This window comes from Chamaea fasciata, unplaced genomic scaffold, assembly GCF_029207755.1.
Source record: "Chamaea fasciata isolate MVZ Bird 193981 ecotype frontalis unplaced genomic scaffold, bChaFas1.0.hap1 SCAF_26, whole genome shotgun sequence".
NCBI classification, from domain to species: Eukaryota; Metazoa; Chordata; class Aves; order Passeriformes; family Sylviidae; genus Chamaea; species Chamaea fasciata.
This window is the reverse complement of record NW_027094111.1, coordinates 5,352,884-5,366,388: the sequence shown is the minus strand read 5'-3', so window position 1 is coordinate 5,366,388 and position 13,505 is coordinate 5,352,884. Positions and strand designations below refer to the sequence as shown.

The 13,505-nt window shown below is 54.6% G+C and overlaps 1 protein-coding gene across 1 annotated transcript in view; it reads left to right on the top strand.

Annotated features, from left to right (window-relative positions):
• The window catches only part of HIVEP3 (HIVEP zinc finger 3), a 245,211-nt gene that overhangs the window by 103,765 nt on the left and 127,941 nt on the right, over window positions 1–13,505 (top strand). The window contains exon 2 of the mRNA XM_066204726.1: window positions 6,401–6,477. The gene's annotated coding sequence lies outside the window, so the exon portion shown is untranslated. The remainder of the gene's footprint in view (window positions 1–6,400; window positions 6,478–13,505) is intronic.

Sequence of the window (13,505 nt, the reverse complement as noted above, 5' to 3'; positions counted from 1 at the left end):
AATAATAAAAATGTGAAAAAAATTTAAAAAATTAAATATAAATATAAATGTAAATATAAATGTACATGTAAAAATATTTAATACAAATACGAATAGAATATATATTTAATATAGGTATAAATATAAATAGAATAGAAAGCAGAATATCAGCCTTTAGACCAGCAAGAAATGAGAGCTGTTTCCCTCTCTGGTGTTGTTTTTCTCCTCACCTGGTTCCCTACAAGCTGAGCGGGGTTTGGAGCATCCCTGACCCTTCCCAGCCTCTGTCCCGAGGGTTTTCCCAGAGCTCCCCCAGCACCGCCGGGATGTTTCACCTCAGGGGATGCAGCTGCCCCAGGAATTCCCCACAGAATTCCCCACAGGATTCCTCACAGAGTTCCTCACAGAATTCCTCACGGAATTCCTCCCCACAGAATTCCTCACGGAATTCCTCACGGAATTCCTCACAGGCTCCCGCCTTCCCAGGGATGCTCAGGCAGGGCCTGAGGGGCTGGGGAGAGGATTTAGGGGATCCTAAAGGGGCTTTTTGCCTCGGCACGGGGATGAACGTCCCGATAAAAGTTCGTTAATTGGCGCTTTGCGTCAGGAATTAACGCGTGCGCTGAGTCGGGGAAGAGAAGCTGAACGAAATTATTGGAAAAAAACAGATTATTGGCTTTAACTGAGCTGCACTGACCTGGTGGTGCTAAAGGGTGTGAGCCAGATCCCTCCTTTTTCCAGCTGGGAAAAGGGGGGACACGCTGGGATCAGCAGGAACGGCACGGACCTGCTGCCCTCGGGTTGTGTTGGCTGCCTGTGCAAACACCAGTGCAGGTGGAATTCCCGCTGAAAAATGGAATTCCAGAGGGTTTTTGTGTCCTGCTGGGCTTCACTGGGCTCCTTCAGGACACAGGGCCAGGGAAACAGAGTTTGGGGAGTGCTGCTGGAGAGAGAATGGAGAAAAATCTGCTTTTCCATCAGGAATGCGCTGAGGAAAGGGGCTGTTGGAAATCTGGGCTCCAGAGGGGGGCGAGGAAGGTGAAATCAGCTGTAGCCCAGGCAAGGGACCCACTCCTGCCTGGCCCCGCTGTCCTCAGGGCACTGTCCCACCCCAGAGCCTTTTCTCCTCTCTGCCAGTTTGTTTTTGTGATTCTCGGGCTCAATTCTCCTTCCCACAACCTGCCTCATTAGCAAAACACAACTCCCCAGAAATTTCTTTTCAATCTGGCGTTTCCACCCGTCAATTATTTGCAGGTTTTTATTCCCTCACACTTCTTTTTTTTTTTTTTTTCTTTTTTTTTTTTCTTTTTTCTTTTTTTGGACTTAAACGAACCATGCAGCTTTTTCTTCTTTAACTTCTCCAAGGGGATCAGTGTTTCCAGAATGCAGAATCCTACACTGCTGAGAGCTGAACACGGGGTTTGGCCACAGCTTTTAGGAGAAAACCCTCACCCTAAAGGGGCAGAGGAAGAGTTTTGGGGTCACATTCTCATGCAGAGGAGGCTCCACAGCATCACCCCGAGGCATTTGGCCAAAAACCCCCCCAAAATGGAGGGATAAAGGAGATGATTCTGCTGTGCCTTCTCTTTGATCCTCTGGTCCAGGGCTCCAGAGCAGCCTGGGGTGATCTCAGCATCCCAGAAGCTGCTGTGAACACTTTGATGTAACAGCGTTGCTGCTTTCCCTGCTCTTATTTCTGCACTTGGATCTGGGCTTGCTCTTCCCCCCCCCCTTTTTTTTTCTCTCTTTTTTAATCCTTTTTTTCCTATTCCTCTGGAGATTTTGATGAGGGCATTGACAGAGTTGGAGCAACGTGCGGGCTGATCTTTGCAGCATCACCCAGCTGGGATTTTTTTAATATCATTTCAAGCCAAAGCCAGATTTTCCAGGCAGCCTCACGGCTCAGAGTCCCTTCTTGTGCCACATCCCAGAACCTGGCACCCCAAACCTCCTGGTGGCCACCTCCCTGCCCGGCTCTGCTCTGGTGCCTCGGCCATCTGCTGCTGCTGGGGGTGCAGCAGGGCTCTGCCATCAGCAGATCGGGGTTCGGGGGGGGTCACAGGAGTTTTGGCCTTTCCTCACCACCATCTGTTCGGGATGGAGCCATGAGCCAGGCTCAGGGGCTGGGGGAACCTGAAAGGAGTGACCAGGAGAGAGAAAACCCCCCCTGAGGTGAGCTCGGGGACACCTCAGGACATCTCTGCCGCCTGCAGGTGTCCCCGGGCGGGCCGGGGATGTGGCGGGGCTGGGAGCCGGCCGGTGTTGCCCGTGACAACCCGGGATGGAGGCTGCTCGCCAGGCACACACAGACACACGTGCGGGGGTTGCCATAACAACCAGCCCGGAGTTTGGATGGATCCCGGACTCCGTTTGCCAGCGCCCGAAGCACCTCCGTGGGGCTGCAGGCCAGGAGGGAAAGGGGTCCCCCCGCCCTCCAGAAAATCAGAGCCCCAAATCAGGAACGAAGGGCAAAAAGTGTGGATTGACGGTGGAAAAGAGTTTAGAGGGAGAAGACTCACCCAGGGCTCGGTGCTGGGCTGGTGTTTGACGGATCCAGGGCTCTGTTTGTCCCTCTCCAAACAAAAAAAACTCAACAGCCTTAAATCAGGAATGAAGGGCAAAAAATGTGGATTAATGATGGAAAAGAGTCTTAGGGGGAAAGGAGTTCCACAGGACTCTTTGATGGATCCCAGGCTCTGTTTGCAGCATCCAAAGCACCTCCCTGCGGCTGCAGTCCAGGAGGGAAAGGGCTGCCCTGGGGCTCTCCCCTAGTCCAAAAAAACAGAGCCTCAAATCAGGAATGATGGGCAAAAAGTGTGGAGTCATGATGGAAAAAGAGAGTGGGAAAAGAGAGTCCCCCAGGGCTTGGTGCTGTGTTGGTGTTTTAATGGATCCTGGGTTCTGTTTGTCCCCTTCCTCCAAAAAAACAGAGCCCCAAATCAGGAATGAAGGGCAAAAAAATGTGGATTAATGATGGAAAAAGAGAGTGGGAAAAGAGAGTCCCACAGGGTTCGGTGCTGGGCTTGTGTTTGATAGATCCAGGGCTCTGTTTGTCCTCCTCCCAACAACAAAAAACCCCAGCCTTAAATCAGGAATGGAGGGTAAAAAGTGTGGATTAGTGATGGAAAAGAGCCTTAGAGGGAAGAGAGGGACAGAGGCTCAGTGCTGGGCTGGTGTTTGATGGCTCCTGGGATTTGTTTGAACCCCTCTAAACAAAAAACCCCAGAGCCTTAAACCAGGAATGATGGGCAAAAAGTGTGGAGTAATGATAGAAAATGTGGGAAAAGAGAGTTCCCCAGGGCTCAGTGCTGTGTTGGTGTTTTAATGGATCCTGGGCTCTGCTCCCAACACCCCCGCCAAAAAAACCCCCAAAAATCCAGAGCCTTAAATCAGAAATGATGGGAAAAAAGTTTGGACTATTGATGGAGAAAGAGTCTTAGGGGGAAAAGAGTGACACAGGGCTCGGTGCTGTGAAAAAAACCCCAAATCCTTCCCGCAGGGATCCATCCCGGGCTGCAGGATCATTCCCGCACGGATCCATCCCGGGCTGCCCGAGCCCCGCTCTGCCTTCCCGGGGCCGCTCCCAGGCCAGGGAGAGGCTGAGGAGCTCCAGGCGAGCTCCGGAGCTCCGCAGAGCCGAGCTATTTCTGGAGCCGGAGCTGGAATGTGTGCGCGTCCCGCCTGGCTCCCTCCAAATGTTTTCCAAGCAGTGCAGGAGGTAAAATAGAGCAGCGCTGCGCCGGGGCCAGCTTTTCCAGCTTTTCCAGTTTTTCCAGTTTTTCCATGCCTTCCTTTCCCCGGGCTGCACGTGCGGCCCCGGGCACGCAGAGAGGTGTGCTGGGTGGGACAGGGGACACGGGACAGGGGATGGGGACAGGGGACAGGGGACAGAGCACAGGGGGCAGGGGGTGGGGAGAGGGGACAGGGGACAGGGGACAAGGAGCAGGGGACACGAAACACAGGGCAGAGGACAGGGGACAGGGCACAGGGGACAGGGGACAGCGGCTGTGTGCAGGCAGTGTGTGCCCGCCCGAGTCTGGGGCAGAAAAGCTCGGATTTGGGACAGGGCTGATGAGCAGGGGAGTCACGCCGGGGGAAAGGAGGGGCCAGGAAAAGGAAGGATTGGGAAGAGGGAACAGCAGAGATCACCCCAGCTGCTGCACCCCTGCTTCCAGCTCCCCTGCCAGAGGAGGGTCAGGAAAACCAGTTTGGATGGGGCTGTGGACAAGCTGGTCGCCTCCCTGTCACCTCCCAGGAGGGACACAAGGGGACAGCTCTGCCTCCCCCTGCCACGGCCGGGCCCTGCTGCCACGGGGTGGGCAAACATCTGCCAGCTCTGCCTGACCCACAGAAATCCCACTCAGGTCACTCCTGCACAATCCTCAGCCTGCGTTCCTGCTCTTTTCCTGCCTTCTTCCCCTTTTCTTCCCCCGAGTGGCAGCAAGGGGACACTGGGTGACCCCAGTCACCTGTGCCCCTCTCCCCAGCCCTGCTCCCCCCTGGCTGCCATCACCCAGCATTGGAAAGTGCTGAGGCCCTGGCACAGATTCCCAGAGCAGCGGTGGCTGCCCCCGGATCCCTGCAAGTGTCCCAGGCCAGGCTGGAGCCACCGGGGACAGTGGAATGTGTCCCTGCCCGTGGCAGGGCTGGGATGGGATCAGCCTGAATTTCCCTTCCAACCCAAACCACTCTGGGGTCCTCTGGCCCCTTTCTCACCCCACCAAAGATGTGCAGGAGTTCTGGAGCCGGTGGGGAAAGTGAGAATCAGGATGGGATCCTGGCTGGGACAGGGTGAGGATGGGGCTGTGCTGTGAGCAGGGTCCCGCCCTCGGTGATCCCTGCAGGGCTCAGTCCCTGCTCAGCAGGAACGGCCTGGGCAGGGTGGGGAAAAGGCTCCTGCTCCCCCTCAGCCACTTCCAGCTGTCCCTTGTCCCCTGACACACCCAGGGACACCAGGGCCACCCTGCAGGGCTCAGCTGGGAGCTGGGATCCACCCCAGCCCCAAACTGGCTCAGGAGGGAATCCCAGAATGGTTTGGGTAAGTAAGCAGCCAGATGCTTTCAGGAGAGGTTGCAGACACAGACACAGCTTTGGAATGATCTGATCTGATCGCTGGCAGCACAAGGGACAGTGGGGGAGATGTTGGGAAGAGTTCCTGGGTGGCCTGAGAGTGCTGGTTCCATTGAACCCTCACAGCCTGACCTGTCTGGAGTTATTTCCTGCAGTGTGATGAGAAATACTAATTGGGAGAGACAACAAGAGTAAACCCTGGATGGCTGTGGGTGTGGACGAGGGTCTGCAGTGGCTCCTCCTGCTCCTCTTCCCAGTCCCAGCCAGACACTGAGGACACTGCAGGCCACCACAGGGATGTCACCTCTGTCACCCCTGCAGTGCCCCCATGCCTGGAGCCACTGTCCTTGGGGCTGGGGACACCCTCACTGATGGGGCCCTGTGACAGTTCCCTCATCCTGCCCTTTTCCCATGCTCTGGCCCATCCTGGCAGTGTCCCAGGCCAGGCTGGACATTGGAGCTGGGGGCAGCCTGGGACAGGGAAAAGTGTCCCTGACCATGGCAGGGGTGGCACAGGGTGGGATTTAAGGTCCCTTCCAACCCAAACCATTCTGGGATTCTGGAATTCTCTGTTCCTGGCATTCTGTGTTTCCGGGATTCTGGGATTCTGTGAACTTTGTTAAGCCAGCCCCAGCCTTTTGAACATTATTTTTCCTGGGTACCTTCCCCTTAACATTTCCCATTTACTTTTCCGTTAAAGTTCAGCCCCACCGAGGCTGGGAGTGGATGAACCATCCTTGGCTGTGCCCAGAGCCCAGCGCAGAGCTCAGCTTCATTTCCCAGCTCTGAATTATTCGGGATGGGGCTGAATTTGCACTCAGGGTGTGATTTTAGGAGCAGCAGAAACCTCATCACCAGTCAGGCTCCCGTGCCTCTTCTTTGTGTCTCTGGAAATGATTCGTTCCACGTGCAAAGAAAACTCTGCAGTTCTGTTCCTCCAAAATGCTTTGGTTGCTAGTGAGGAGAGCACAGAGAAAAATGCCTAAAAGATAAAAAAAAAAGATAAAGATAAAGCCAAAATGGTGACAGAAGGGTTGAGATAAGGAGGGAAAGGGTGAGCAGGGAAAACCTCTGAAGTGTGGACGGGAGCAAGGAATGAAGTCCCTGATTTGGGAGCAAGGAACGAAGTCCTTGATTTGGGAGCAGGGAATAAAATCCCTGATTTGGGAGCAAGGAATACAATCCCTGATTTGGGAGCAAGGATTAACATCCCTGATTTGGGAGCAGGGAATAAAATCCCCGATTTGGGAGCAGGACACAAACTCCCAGATTTGGAGAGGCTGGGAGTCTCTGGGGTACAATGACTCCCTTTCCAGGCTGCCTCACCTCACCGATGTCTCTTCTCTCCCAGCCCAGGCACCCTTGTCCTATGAACACCTGAGTCTCCTCCACCTCCCCGAGGATGCACCTGTAGCAGCTCTCTCACAGGTAAGAGCCCAGCCGTGGCCCCAGGGCCTGCTCAGGGATTTTGGGATCATGGGATCACCGAGCTCGTGCCCTCAGGGCTTTGGGATCGAGCCCAGGGCTGGTTCTGTGATGGGTTCTTTGCCTTCTGTGGGTTCCTGCAGGTTTTGTGCCCCTCGGAGGTGACACTGCCGTGGGGGCATTGGTGACTGAGCATTAAAAGATGTCTGGAGGGGTAAGGGCTGGTCCAGAGTTGGTTTTTCGCTTTGTTTCTGCTGCCAGAGGGCTCCGGTTTGGTTTGTGGTTTGTAGGTGACCCCATCCAGGTGCTCACAGTGATTTTCTGCTCCCAGCAGCTGTGGTCTGCAGGGTGAGGGTGGAGCTGCCGTGATTTTCCTCCTGGCTCTTCACCCAGCAGCTGAAAATGTAAAATATTGAGAAACAGAAGCTGCTGCTGGGTGTCTCCCCTTGAACGTGACCAGCAGTTCCCAAATCCCACCTCATAAAGTGCCAAACTTCATAAAGTCTCAAGTTGCTGATGAAATTTTGCCTTCCCTGGAGCTTTGGGGGCAGCTTGTGGGAATGAAGTGCTGCTCACGGAGCTCTTGGAGAGCCCGGTGCTGCTGGGCATGGACAGGGACATGATCATTTTAGGGACTCGATTCCGGGTCTGGTCCTGGTGTTGGGTGGGATTTAAGGGCTGGGAATCCCTTGGCTGATGTGAGACAGAGGAGCACGGGCCCAGAGTGGGAAATGGGATTGTTTGCTCCCTGCTTTGGAGATTTATCCATGGGGATGCATGGCCCTTGGCTGCACCCAGGCTGTGAGGCGATTTTCCAAGCTGTGGGGCATTTCCCCAGGCTGTGGGGTGTTTTCTCAGGCTGTGGGGCATCTCCCCAAGCTCTGGGGCATTTTCCCTGGCAGTGGGCTACCTTCCCTGGGCTGTGGGGCATCCTTCCAAGATGGCTATGGGGTGTCTCCTCAGGGTATGGGGTGTTTCCCAGGCTATGGGGCATTTTCCCAGGCTATGGGGTGTCTCCTCAGGCTATGGGGCATTTTCCCAGGCCGTGGGGTGTCTCCCCAGGTTACACGTGGTGGCTCAGGATGGAAGGCCCGGGATGGGTCAGACTGGGGCAGGTAGAGGGCACGGCTGTTTTAGGCATGATTTGGGGTGGTCGGGGCAGACCTGGGGAGCCTCTGGCCGGGCGCTAATCGGAGGGGACAGGCTGTGCTCCCCGGAGCAGCAGTGACAGCTCGGAGCCGCATCCACCAGCGCTTAAAGCTGATTATCCCGCGACCTTTCCCTTCCCGGGTGTTCCCTGCCACGTCCCTCCAGCCGGGCCCGGCTCCTGCCCTCCGCTCCCGGCGGCAGCGGGACAATAAATCCAATAAATTCATCTGCTGTGTCGTCTGGCCGCCCCGCAGCCCCTCCCTCGCCGTCCTTTTTGGCAATCTGTCATTCCGAATTTTGGTGCGGGGCCAAGGAGCCGAGTAAAAAAACCTCCCCGGGCAGCTGGAGCGCGACACAATGGGGTTTAAATGGGGTTTAAATTGGCTTTCGCGTGTTTGTAAACAACTGCACTGGAGCGGGGCCCCGCCCGGGCCGGCAGCAGACAGAGCTGATGAGGCTCCGCTGAGATCAGAATTAATTACCCCGGGCGGAGACGCTGGAAAAGGGGAAACATCCCCCGGGCCGCGGTCCCCGGGATGTCACCGGGGCAACCCGGGCCGGGGACAGCTGAGGATGCTCCGGCGAGGTGTCAGCTCGGCTTGGGGATCAGCCGGCAGGGGAGATCAGAGCAGGGAGTGAAAGCTTCTGGCTTGTCAGAATAGCCCCGCTTCTCTTCAATTCACACGGCTTGGTCCTGGTGGGGGAAAAAAATAAAAAAAAACGACAAAAATCAACCAACCAAAAATAGTTTAGCGGTTTCTTTGCAATAGGAAATTAAAAAAAAAAAATCCTTTACTGAGGAGGGAACAACAGGGAGGGGGCAAAAAGCTGTAGCTGGAGCACATGGATGATCTCAGGTCATCAGTTTTGGTGAAAAACCCTGAATTTCCGGGGATGGGCTCCCATTCTGCTGCTGAGGGCTGGGAGGGGAGTGGGGCTGACACCAGGAGATCTCTGGTTACACCTACAGGATTGCACCCACCTTTCTCCTGGGTACCCTCCCATAACCTTTCCCATTAAAGTTCAGCCCCACCGAGGTTGGGGGTGGATAAACCTTCCGTGGCTGTGCCCAGAGCCCAGCGCAGAGCTCAGCTTCATTTCCCAGCTCTGAATTACTCAGGATGAGGTTGAATTTGCTCTCCCAGCTCTGAATTACTCAGGATGGAGTTGAATTTTCACTCCCAGCTCTGAATTACTCAGAGTGAGTCTGAATTTGCACTCTCAGTTCTGGATTACTCAGGATGGGGAGTTACTCAGCCCTTCTAGTGGGGAAATGAGGGAGGGGAAAGCTCAGAGGGCTTTGATTTGAAGCCCTTTGGTGTGAGCTGGGCCGGCCCTGCCGGCTCTGTGCTGCTCCTCTGCAGCACCTCCCTGCCCTCAGCACCAGGAATCGGCACTGCGGCTCGGAACGGGGACTAATTAATGAATTCACGACGTGCTGGGATTCGATTTTATTAATCTTTGGGAGCAGAGTAGAGGAGGCGAAATGTAAGCAAAGGTTGGGGAGGGGGAGGAGGGGCTGTGCCACACGTGGTGCCCACCAGCCCTGGTGGGTGCTGAGGGGCGCTCAGGTTATCCACAGATAACTGCAGGTGATGGATTAGGGAACCCCAGAACAGGATCACACAATAGCCAGGGTGAGAAGGACCCACAGGGATCATCCAGCCCAGCCCCTGGCCCTGCCCAGACCCCCCAACAATCCCCCCTGGGCATCCCTGGAGCGCTGTCCAAAGGCTCCTGGAGCTCTGGCAGCCTCGGGGCCGTGCCCATTCCCTGGGGAGCCTGGGCAGTGCCCAGCCCCCTCTGGGGGAAGAACCTTTCCCTGCTCTGCAGCCTGAGCCTGCCCTGGCCCAGCTCCAGCCGTGCCCTGGGTGCTGGCCCTGGCCCAGAGCAGGGATTGGAGCTGCAGATCCCTGAGCTCTGCCCTCAGTGAGCTCTGCTCCAGCTGGACAAACCCACACACACCTGGTTTCACCCCAGCCGAGGAGGTTCTGCTTTCCTCACCCAGTTGCTCTGGGATTTTCCCGACCCCTCCCTGTCTCCTGCAAGCCGAACACCCCGGCCACGAATTCCCTGATCCCATTTGAAGTGAAAATGAAGCTCCTTTTCCTTTCCCCCCGAGTCTTTGCTGGTAAAATGTCGTGCCCTATCCAGCCCTGCCTATTTCTCCCTGACAAGGGATGCCAGCTCTGTATTTATTGCCTTCAAAACGATTTGGGGTCCGCTGGGATGGGAATTGAAGTTGGTCACTGCTCACATGTTGCACCTCAGTTCTTCCTCTGCTCCCAGAGTTCTTCCTCTCTGCTTGGATGTGCTGGCACAGCTTAACCCTGCTGGACTTGGCAGGAATAACCGAATTTTTGGGATAAATGGGGATGTGGGGTGTGTGCAAACCCCTCAGCCCTCACCAGGGGTGCAGCACAGGCCCTGTGGGTTTTTTTGGGAATGCTGTTTTGCCTGCCGGATCTCCAGCATCCCACATGAGCTGTCTTCCCTCCTGACAGCTCGGGGGATAAACTCCACGCTAATTTTAGCTCTGCCTCCAAGGTGGATATCTGAGGTTTGGGCACCGTCAATGCCTCATTCATAAACCCACAAACACTGTAAAAATAACGGGGGGGAGGAGGGGTGCAGTGAACGTCCCACCCTGAACGTGTCTGACCCACCAGCAGCTGCAGCTCTGCCTGGCTGGGAGAACAAGCCGGGGTTGTTCCTTCAGCGGCAGGAAAGGGGCTGTGTGTTTATATTTAGGGCCCTGTTGGTGTGTGCAGGGTGTGCAGGTGGCACATGAAAACCTGCGATGATTTCTCACCCTGTTTTTCCTGGACTGGCCTGAGCTCTGTGTGAGAGCTCTGGGAATGTCCCCCTGGCTGTCTCTGGTGTTGGATTTTGGAGCCTTCGGCTGTTGTTTGGTGTTTAGCCCTGGGGGTTTCTCCCATGCTCTTTTTGGACACAGTTTTGCCCAGAACACAAGTTTTTTAGAGCAGGTTGGTGGGTTGTGTCACTTGGAGCCTGTGGGGCACTGGGATTTGGGATCATTGGGGTTTCTCACTGGATAAGAGAGCAGTGAAAATGGATGTGTAGGGATGAGAGCTCTTCCAGCACGAGGTGGATGGTGACCCAGAATCTGGGAGCTGCAGCTCTGAGCTTCACCTGTGACCTTCGCCTCTGCTCTGACCTTTGCCTGTGACCTTCACCTCTGCTCTGAGCTTCCCTTGTGACCTTTACCTCTGCCCCGATCTTCACCTGTGACCATCACCTGTGACCTTCACCTGTGACCTTGACCTCTGCTCTGACCTTCACTTCTACTGTGACCTTCACCTCTGCTCTGAGCTTCCCTTGTGACCTTGACCTCTGCTATGACCTTGACCTGTGACCTTGACCAGTGACCTTTACCTTTGATCTTCACCTCTGCTCTGACCTTCACCTTTCCGCCCCCACAGAGCTCCTCCTGTGGCTGTGGCACCTGGGGACGTGGTTTAGTGGCCCTGGGTTGATGGTTGGCCTTTCTCTTGTCCAGCCTTGGTGATCTGGGATTCCCTGGGCTCTGCGTGAAGGAGGCCTCGGTCACCTCCAGCCTTCCTCTTCCTCCAAAGCGAGAAATGGGGGAAAAATGGGGAAAACCCAGAACTGGGTCCCTGATCCCACAGCTCTTGGTGTGTTCCCAAAGTGAGAAATGGGGGAATGCTTTTTCACAGTCCCTAATCCCACAGTTGTTGATGTTGTGAGAAATGGGGCAACAATGGCAAAAACTGGGATGAGCACCTCATCCCACAGCTGTGGGGATCTCCCCAAAATGGAAAATGGCGGGGGGGCACTTTGAGAGTCCCAAATCCCACAGCATCTGGGCTGTTCCCAAAGTGAGAAATGAGAGAACATTGGGGAAGACTTTGCAGAGTCCCTAATCCCACAGCTGTTGGGATGTTCCCAAAGTGAGAAATGGAGGAATAATGGGAAAAACAGATTTGAGTCCCTAATCCCAGAGCTGCTAGGATTTTCCCAAAGCAACAAATAGGGGAACAACGGGGAAAATTCAGAACTGAGCCCCTAATCCCAGAGCTGTTGGTGTGTTCCCACAGCAAGAAATGGGGGAGTCATTCCAAACCTCAGAATCCCCGAATCCACAGCTGTTAGGATGTTCCCAGAGCTTCACCTCATGGCTCCAGGAGCTGCCAAATCTGAATCAATCCTCACCTGGAGACCTGAGTTTTGATGGGTTCTTTTGGCAGGAGCTGGAGGGGACAAAAGATGGGGTTTGGGGCCTTGGCTGGTGGAGCTGGACTGGAAGGCCCTGGTGGGGACGTATTGTTACGATTTAGGACGGCTCGTGTAACGACACGTAGAACTTTGATTTTTTTTCAGGGGGCATCATAGCAAAGTTTATTGGAAGACAGATTCTTTTATCCAATACAATGAATAGGATTGGTCCTTTTGAGTGTCACCTTCTTGTAAACATCTCCACCGGTAAACAAGTTGGAAAAACACCAGGTGTCAGGAGGAGGAAATCTACAGGGGTTGTTTTGGGTTCCTCTTCACGATTTCTTAGTCCAGAATGAGGATGTTAGGTGCCCAGTTTTCTTACAGGCTTCAAGCCACTGCCTGGAGCCTAAAACCTATTTTCTGACCACTGTCAGTTCCCACAGGGACGCACAAGTGGCAGCTGGGGTTGGCCCAGGAGGGAGCAGCAGCTCTGGAGAATTGCTGCAAAATGTGAGTTTCACATGGCCCTGAGGGGGAGCTGGACAGCAAAGACGCTGCAGCTCTTCCCTGATATCCAGGAGGGGAAAGCTCCACATCCACATCACTCCACATCATTCTTAAATTGAAATTCCACCCTCGCAGGGAGGAATTTCAGCCACCCCTCAGGAGCTGCTCACTGAGCTCGCCCTGGCAGTGAGTAATTCCTTTAATTCCTTCCCCACAGGGAATCTAGAGGCTGGGTTGGTATCAACCTCCCCAGGGCTGGGGAGGGTTGGGGAAAGCAGAGAGCAGCTCCTAAAATCTCTTCTTCTGATGGCCCGGAGGGTGCCTCAGGCTCTGAGGTCGCAGAGACAAAATTAGGGAGTTTTTGTTGGTTTTTTGTATTTGGAGTTATGAAATTCCTGTTTGGATGGACTGAAACTCTGGGCAGCTGGGAGGAAATGAGGCTCAGCCCGGGTGTAGGGCATGGATGGAGCCCAGTGGAGAGAGAAGATGTTGGATTTGAATTCTTGTGTTCCTGTTCCCAAACCGCGGCAGGTCGTGGTGCTGGGAGAGGGGGCAGAAAAAAAAGTGAACTCCAGGTTCTGTTTGCACTGTTTGAAATATTTTTGGGCATGTTTGGGTTCTTTGCTGTGGCAACCAGAGGGGTTATTTTTAGAATTTCTCCCAAGATGCTCCTCCGTGCCTCACTGAGCTGCTTGGGAAGCAAAGCTGTCCCAGGGGGTTTCGGGTTGAAATGAGCATTAATTCAGAAAAATTCCGAAGGATTTTGCTCTTCGGAACTGAGCAGATCCTGTGTGAGATCCTTCTGGCTGTGTGTCCAGTCTGGACCTCCTGCTGGGCATTCCCAAATTCCGGCTTTTAGGAGTGGAAAGGCTCTGCTTTCATTTGGGAACCCCTGAGGACAGAATTAAACCAGGGGCAGATATTATGGCAGCTCGGCTTAGCAGTTCCACGGAGTAATCCCAAAATATCCGCTGGCATTTGCAGCCCCAGCGCTCCTGGCCCTGAGCCAGGGAAGGGCCTCCAAGCCCAACCCAGCCAGGATCAGATCCCTGTTTCCCTGGGGAGTTCCACTGGGGAAAGGAACACGGCCTTGGTGGGGATTTTGGGTGAAATTCTACAGCAAAACTCGTTCATGGAATCCTGGAATGGTTTGGGCTGGAAGGGGCCTTAAATCC